The 8,413-nt window shown below is 45.3% G+C and overlaps 1 protein-coding gene across 1 annotated transcript in view; it reads left to right on the forward strand.

Annotated features, from left to right (window-relative positions):
* Nucleotides 1–6,795: 6,795 nt before the first annotated feature.
* Nucleotides 6,796–8,413, forward strand: part of FBXO42 (F-box protein 42) — a 102,970-nt gene continuing 101,352 nt past the window's right edge. The window contains exon 1 of the mRNA XM_069079136.1: nucleotides 6,796–6,947. The gene's annotated coding sequence lies outside the window, so the exon portion shown is untranslated. The remainder of the gene's footprint in view (nucleotides 6,948–8,413) is intronic.

The raw sequence follows: 8,413 nt of genomic DNA on the forward strand, positions 1-8,413 counted from the left end.
GTAGGACGCAGCATGAATTGATATTTTGGGGTCTCAAGCACACCTAACCCTATATCTCTTCATTTTATTTTATGGTAACCTCTTCATTTTTATGGTTCTCTGACACCAGGAACACTGCTAATCTCAAACTCTTCTCCAGTGGGGACTGGAAGGCACATAAGCCTCTCTCTTTCCCTATTCCTTTCTTATTCTCCAAGTACCTTGGAGGTGGTTTTTTTGGTGTGTTTTGTGTGTGTGTGTGTGTGTGTGTGTGTGTGTGTGTGTGTGTGTATGTTTTGGGGCCTGATCTCTCAGATCCCATTAAGTTGAACACCTACTCATACTCAGCCTGACACTCTGAGGTTCTCAGTCCAGTTTGGTTAAGTTGGAGGACATGGACCTGGATGCAGCTTCTGAAGAATGGAGGGCCAAGCTAATAGCAAAGGTTTGAGCAGAGCCACATTGGAAGGCTTATGACCTCATGCAAATGCCCTATGTGGGAAGATTCAAGGAGAGCTCAAGGGGGTTCCCAGAGGCTGTACCCCATCATTCTGTGCTAGATCATTCTCCAGTGCTCATACCTCTTCATTTTCTTTTATGGTAACCTCTTCACTGGCACATAACAGATACTTAATAAATGGGCACCTAGGTGGTATAGTGGATAGAAAGGCTCATCTTTATGAGTTGAAATCTGGCCTCAGATACTTATTAACTGTGACCCTGGACAAGTCACTTAATGCTGTTTGACTTAGTTTCCTCATATGTAAAATGAACGGGAGGAGGAAATGGCAAGAAAACCCCAAATGCGGTTAAGAAGAGTGGGACCAGACTGAAATGACTCAGCAATGACAAGAATAACAATAAATGCTTATTTCCTTCCCTCTGGAGCCAGTTGGAGCACAGCTCATATCTTTTACCCATAAAAACCTATCAAATACTTGAAGACAAATCTCATCTCCAACCAAAGCCCCCAGCTAATCCTCATATGACATAGACTCAAGGAAATTCCCCATCCTAGCTGCTCTTTTATTATCAATCCTTCCTAAAATATGGCAGCTAGAAGAAAACCATTCTATCTATTTTCTATGGACTAGGTGCATCTAATCCTACAAGCCAATGAAAACATTCCTATACTTTTCTCTGATACCTTTCTCCCTTAATTATAAACTCATATTTTATAATGACTTGAACACTTTTCTAGACCAAGGTAACTTCTTGGACTTTGAAAAGGTAACCTCTGAAAAATAGCTCAAAAACTCCTTCATAAATTGGGATTCAGAAACTCTTTCTACATAGCTCCTCTCTCCATGGCTACCACATTAGAGTATATATACCCCCTGATAGGGTCTCTCTAGGGCTAGATCTGGATGCTGCCCATAGTCCATAAATGCCTAGACTGCTGACATATCATAGGCATTCCAAAGGGCACATGGTTGAGAATAAGTGGTTCCCATGCAATTGTCAGAGACATAGGAGTTTCAGCTTGAGGTCCCGGAATCTAGCTTTCCAGAAAGAAAAGGGTAAGTTTTTTTTTTATCCTGAGCAGGGTCTGCCTCTGGAGTTGTTTCTCTAGAAACTTAGGTCAAGAATCCTGGGATCTGGTCTTCTATCATGAGAAGGGAAGTTGTTGGGAAGAGAGATAAGAGGATTATGTACAGAACCCTGGGACTTGGGGTGGACTGAGTCCAAGATAAGAAGAAAAAAGGGACCTGGACTTCATACATTACATATGTATGTGTATAATTATATACATTATTGTTATTAAGTTGATGGGGGTCAGTCAGATAAGGAAGGGAGGGCCTGTCTAGTAGCCTCAAGGTCATTTCCTATGGACAAGGGAAAGAACTGAATACTTTAGGGTTAGATATCTCAAGGCATCTCTAGATTAAAAGTGGATTAGTTGCTATGTCAAGTGGATACCTTCCCTTTGCTTCCCTTCCAGAGGTAGTCTAATGCACAAAATTACACTACAAACATGGATGATTTTAGGACCCTTTGAAAAGTGAGCTTTGTGTAGAGAAGTGTGTCGATTATTTATGGGTTATATGAGTCCTTCATGTGTTTTCTTGCGTTGTTTATGGATTGTTGTGAGCCCTTGTATGTGTTTTTGCATTTTTAAAGGGGTGGAATAAATACGATTGGTTACCTATTTATCCATTGTTATCTTGAGTACTTATACAGGAACTACAGTCCCCATATATATGGAGTTCAAAAATGGTATCCGATGTTTCCAAGAGTAAATTCTGGGAGGGAGCAGAATTAATGAAAGCGCAAGATGGTTACCTGGAATAGTCACCGAGTCCATGTAAGCCCAGAGTATGGGCTTTTGGGTTACGGGTTTCAGATGCACCCGGTCATACATTTTTAGAGACCTACATTTTTTATTTTGCTCAATCTTGACCCTCTTCGTGCAGTTCTGCCATATGACCAGTAGAGGGAGATATTCTTCTTTTAAAATTACTTTTAGTTTTCAACATTCGCTTTTATTAGATTTTGAGTTCTAAAATTTCCCTCTCCCTCCACTCCCCTTCTCCAAGATGGCATGTAATCTGATATAGGCTATACATGTAAGATCATAATAAACATATTTCCACATTAGTCATGTTGTAAAGAAGAATCAGAGCCAAAGGGGAAAACCATGAGAAATAAAACACAAAAAACAACAAAAAAAAGAGAGAAAATAGTAATAAACAGAATCTGTATTAAAAAAAAATAATTCCCTAGATGTGGACAGCATTTTCCATCATGAGTATTTTGGAGTTGTCTTATATCATTGTATTACTCAGAAGAGTTAAGTCTAACAAAGTTGGTCATCGCACCATGTGGCTGTTACTGAGTGCAATGTTCTCCTGGTTGTGCTTACGTCACGTAGCATCAGTTCATGTAAATCTTTCCAGGTTTTCCTGAAGTCTGCCTGCTCACCATTTCTTATGGAATGATAATATTCCATTACATTCGTATACCACGATTTTTTCAGCCATACCCCAACTGACGGACATCCCCTCAATTTCCAATTCTTTGCCATCACAAAAAGAGCTGCTATAAATATTTTTGTACATGTGGGTCCTGTTCCCTTTTTTTTCTTAATCTCTCTGGCATACAGAGCAAGTAGTGGTATTGTTGGATCAAAGGGTATGCACAGTTTTATAGTTCTTTGGGTATAGTTCCAAATTGTTCTCCAGAATGGTTGGATCAGTTCACAACTTCACTAACAATGTATTAGTGTTCTAATTTTCCCACATCTGGGAGATGCTCTTCTGGGTTTGATTTAGTTTGTAGAGTTTTGAGCCATGATGTTCAATGACTCTATAATCTTATCATTGTGGGTATTCCTTCCAAATGTGCAGATTGCAATGCATCCATGCCTGCCCATCCCATACCACTCTTCTCTGTGATTTCCCAGAAATCCTAGGATCATAAATTTGGAGCTAGAATGGACCTCACTCAGAAGACATTTGGTCTAATCCTTTCATTTTACAAATGAGAAAACTGAGATTCACAGAGTTTAAGGGACTTGACCAAGGTCATCCAACTAGTAAGCATCAGAGAAAGGATTTGAACCCAGAGTCTTTGACTCTAGGGGTAATGTTCTCTCTACTGTACCCACGTTGTCTCCTTAAGGGGTCCACCCAACATGCTTGGATAATACCCATAATTCTCTTGACTTTATATAGATTGAATATATGGACCATGACTTTTTAGCTCTCCACAAATGATAGGCTCCCTTTTTTTGGTGGTCATCCATGTTTCTGATGCCTTTCTTTACTTCCATTCTACTGAAGAATTTATTACTCTCACCTTGTGCTTCCTCATTGCCCTTTAGGTGACCCTCGACTTTAGTTCTTTGGTAACTGGTATTCCATGGCTTATAGCCATACAGTGCCACCATGAGAACATTGTTGTTCAACATACAAATCTCTAGAACTTAGCTCTATAACACATAAGGTGGGTTTTGAGGGTTGCCGTGACTGAAAATTTCATTACTTTGCAGTCAAACTGGTGTCAACCAAATCAGTCAACCAACATGCATTCATTAAACACTACTATGATTAAGGCTATTTTTTTTTGGAGGCAATTGGGGTTAAGTGATTTGCCCAGGCTCATAGAACTAGGATAGTATTTTATCCACTATACCACCTAGCTACCCCTAAACACCTGCTATGTACCAGGCACTATGATACGTGATGCCAATTCAAAGATAAGAATGAGTCTCGACCCTGTGAACAGTTACAGTGCCTGGGTCTAGTAGCTTATATTTTGGAATAGCGTCATGGGCAGCTAAGTAGATATTATGCCAGGCCTAGAGTCAAGAGTACCTGAGTTCAAATCCAGCCTTACACACTAGTTGTGTGACCCTGGGCAAGTCACTTAACCCTGTTTACCTCAGTTTCCTCATCTGTAAAATGAGGTGGAGAAGGAAATGGCCAGCCACTGCACTATGTTGGCCAAGAAAACCCCAAATGGGGTCACAAAGAGTAGGATGCTACTGAAATGATACAACAACAACAACAAATGACATTAGCACAGACAAACATTTGATCAGAGAGGAACCAGGACTAGAGACGTCAGACCTGAAACATTCCATGCCACATGCCCTTGGTTTGGGGGCTGGATTCAAGTTCCCTCTGGAATGTAAATTCCTGGAAAGTAGTGACTTTTTTGGATTGGTGGCTGCTAAGACAGTATCTGGCACACGGTCAACATTTAATGAACACTTGATTACTGATTGATCAATAGATGTTTTTAATTAACAAACACAGTTGTAAAAACAATCTTAGAGGCGATAGAAAGGCAAGAACAAAGCTTGTCGAGAAATCAATGTATCCCATGTAAATTTTCCCATTGTGTGAGCTTGTGTTTTACCCTTTTATGAGCCCTCCTGAGAGCAGAATAAGTGTTGAGTGGAGAGTGGTTGAACAGCTAACAGTAGCTGACGTTTCTATAGCACCTGAAAGTTGGTAACACATTTCACATATCTCACAGCCTCACAATATCCCTGTGAGGCTGGCCCTACAAGCATTTCTATTTATCTTTTTTTTTTTTTTTTGCTTTTTGGAGGGGGGGAAGGTAGGGCAATTGGGGTTAAGTGACTTGCCCAAGGTCACACAGCTATTTCTATTTACCTTTAATGGGTGAGTCCAATGACTCCCACAGCTCAGAGGTATGAGAGGCAGGCTTTGAAACCCAGATGTTGTTTGGTATGGATGTAATGGTTGCACAGTTTGGAAAGCTGTGTACTTGATCTGTTTCTGTCTTGATAATACTGTCTGTATATTCTGAAGTTTGGGGTGCCGACCTTTTTCCCCTGAACAAGGTAAACGATATATGTCTGACTGATTAAAGTAAGCTTGTTAACCCATTTTGAGTTGCTTTCCTTTAACAAAGCAGATCCAAGAACCTGTATGGGCAGCAAACCCTGAGGACGCGCTTGGGGTGCTTGCTGCTACACCGTCCTATGTTGTTTAATCATTCAGTCAATAAGCATTTATTAAGCATCCACCTTGTGCCCGGAACCTAGTTAAGTGTTGGGGACAAGTATAAAGAACAAAATAATTTCTACTCCTTTAAGGAGTTTACATCCTTATTGGGGGAAGGGGGACAAGTAACTATTTAAGTATATAAGTATAGACTACAAATATAAGGTAAGTTCAAGGAATTAAATATAAAACAGTTTGGGAGGGAAGATACTAGCAGTTGGAGGGATCAGAAAAGGCTTTATTCAGAAGCTCAAGCTGGGTCTTGAAATGTACAGTTGGTAGGCGGTGCGGTGGTGAGATGGACGGAGCACAAAGCCTGGAGTCACAAAGAAGGGAATACAAATCCTTCCTCAGACACTTAACTAGCTGTGTGAACCTGGGAGAGTCATTTAACTGCTGCCTGCCTCAGTTTCTTCATTTATAAAATAGGGACGATAACAATATCTCTCCCCCACAGGGCTGTTCTGAGTATCAGATGAGGCAATAATTACAAAGCAGCTGACAGATTCTAAGTGCCATACAAAAGTTAGCTATTATTATTATTAACTGAGGTAATAATTGTAGAGCACTTAGCACGATGCCTGCACATAGTAGGTGCCGCATAAATGCTAGCTATCATTGTTACTATTCCAAGTGAGCGTTTGCTATCATTCTTAACTGAGAGGCAGGCAGTGTGGTCTGCGGATGCTTTTATTATCACGGGGGAAGGGAAGGTCAATGCGTCTGTCCATCTGGCAGGTCCCCATGTATCCCAGGATACACCTACAGCTCAGCTCATTTCACAGGTTCCTGGATCTAGAGCAGCTGGACCGGGCCTTGCAGTCCTCTCCTGAAGTCCAGCCCCTTTGTTTTACAGCTGAGAAAAGTGAGCCGCAAAGCAGCTAGGGATTTTCGGATTTCCCGGGCTGGCTCCCCTTCTTCCCCGTTTCTTCAGAGCCGTCTCTCTCCTTCCTAAATAAAGAACAATAACAAAGGCAAAGGACGACGGGAGGAAGGTCTCAGGCCCAGCTTCCCGTCTTCCTGACCTCACCTTCCCTCCCTTTCCCTTCTCCACATGGCGTCTCCCTCGGAGCCCCGCCTTCCCACGCGAGGCGGGCTCGCCTGGGCCTCATGCCTCCGTACGTCCGTGCGTGCGTGCGTGCGCGCGCCGCCCCGCGCCCGCCCGGCCTTCCCCGGGCGGCTCTTGACGCATGCGCGGTTTCGCTGTCTTCCCCGGGCCGGAGCGGCGGCGGTGGTGGTGGCGGCGGCGGCGGCGGCGGTGGCGGCGGCGACGTTGAGCGGAGGAAGATGGCGGCTTCGGAGAGTTTGGGGATTCGGCAACCGTGAGGAGGCGGCAGCGGGAGAGGCCCGGCCCAAGGCCCGGCGCAGCGCGGCGCCCTCCTCCTCTGTGCCCTCCCCCGGTCCGTCCGTCAGTTCGTCCGTCCGTCCGTCCGTCCGTCCGCGCGGCAGCGGCCGCGGAGCGAAGGCGAGAGCGGGCGGTGGCCGGGCCAGGTGAGGCCGCTCCCCGAGCCTGGGACCCGCCGGCTCCCTAGGGCTTGGCTGGCGAGAGCAGAGCGAGCCTCGGGCCATGGACCCTCCCCCCATCCCACCCCCCGCTGGGGGAGACCCTGGCCACTCCTCCCTAGGGTGCGGGGCCCCTGGGCCCTCCCGCCCCCAGACCCTGCCAACCTCCTCTGCTGGGGTGCGGCCCGCCTCCCGGGCCTCCCCTCCCTGGGCGGGATCCCCCTGCGCCATCTCCCCAGTCTCCCTCGGAGGGTACAACCCCCTCCCCAGCCTCCTCTCGGAGGCTTCCTCGTGAAGGTGCAGCCCCCCCTATTCCCCTCTAATCTAGTCTCCCTTTTGAGGCCGCAGACTCCCCTTCCCAGTCTTCTCTCTGAGAGTGCAGTCCTCCTCCTCCCTTCTCCCTAGTCTACAATCTCCCATGTCTTAGCTCTGAAGGTCTCAACGTTCCCCCCTCCCCCCCGGCCCAGCCTCTCCAGCCTCCCCTCTGAAGGCGGTAGCCCCTTGTCCTCTCTCCTTGGGTCCCTCCCCTCTAAAGGTGCTAAAGCTCTCCAAGCCCAGCCCCTCCCTGTCTTTGAAGAGGTGTCCGCCTCTGCCTTGCCCGTAGCCCCCTCCTCGGGCTTGGGAGTGACTCTCCTGTATCTAGAGTCATTCCTCCCCCTTCCCCATTCTCTGACAAAGTGATGAAGGCAAGGGGTGGGGGGGGATGCATCCACACACTCACAAAATGGCTAGCCAGGACTGGGACCCAGTATCATCTGCTAAGCTGGAGAGGGTGAAGGCACCCCCTGATCCCCCCCCCAATTGTCTCTGGCACTCCAAACTAGTAGCACTGAGAAACAGGGTTCGAAAGGCTTTTGACTTCTGAGGTCCCTCTCAACCCTAAACCTATGATCCCACGAGCCTTTTTAGATAGCCCTTTCAGAGTGTTTTTCATTCTCATTGGAAAGAAATGGGATCTGGCTCTCTCCTTGGTTAAAGAAAGGCAGCGGGGTTTGGGGTGGTGATGAAGGGTGGGAACTAATTAGGAAAATGCAGAAATAACAGTTGAAAGGTCCTTCTTGTCTTGGCTTTAGGAATGTTGAGATCTTCTGTTTTAACTGAAGTTTACGTTTGTGAGTATCCTTTGATGCTGTTGGAAGATTAACCCCCTTCTTTGTCTGCTAAGTCTTTAGATTTGCCTCGTTAGGGAAATATTTTTTAAAATTTTCTTTAATTGGAATAGTGTTTGGATTTAACTTTTCCCTGGTAGAATATTGGCTGCTCCAGATGGAGATAAACTTTCGTGTGTCAGGATCTTTTCTCACTTATTTGTTGCAATGTTGTATTAAGTTTAATATTGTTTTTGGGGAACAGCTTCTCCTCCAGCCCCCCCCCTCTTCCTTTCTTTACCCAATGAGTGGGCCAGATCCCATTTCGATTTAATTAGAAAGGGAATGTCTTTTGAATTTCTTCTT

The sequence above is a fragment of the Petaurus breviceps genome, unplaced genomic scaffold (genome assembly GCF_028583685.1).
Source record: "Petaurus breviceps papuanus isolate PSGF00001 unplaced genomic scaffold, PetGlider_PUasm1.0 91041, whole genome shotgun sequence".
NCBI lineage: Eukaryota > Metazoa > Chordata > Mammalia > Diprotodontia > Petauridae > Petaurus > Petaurus breviceps.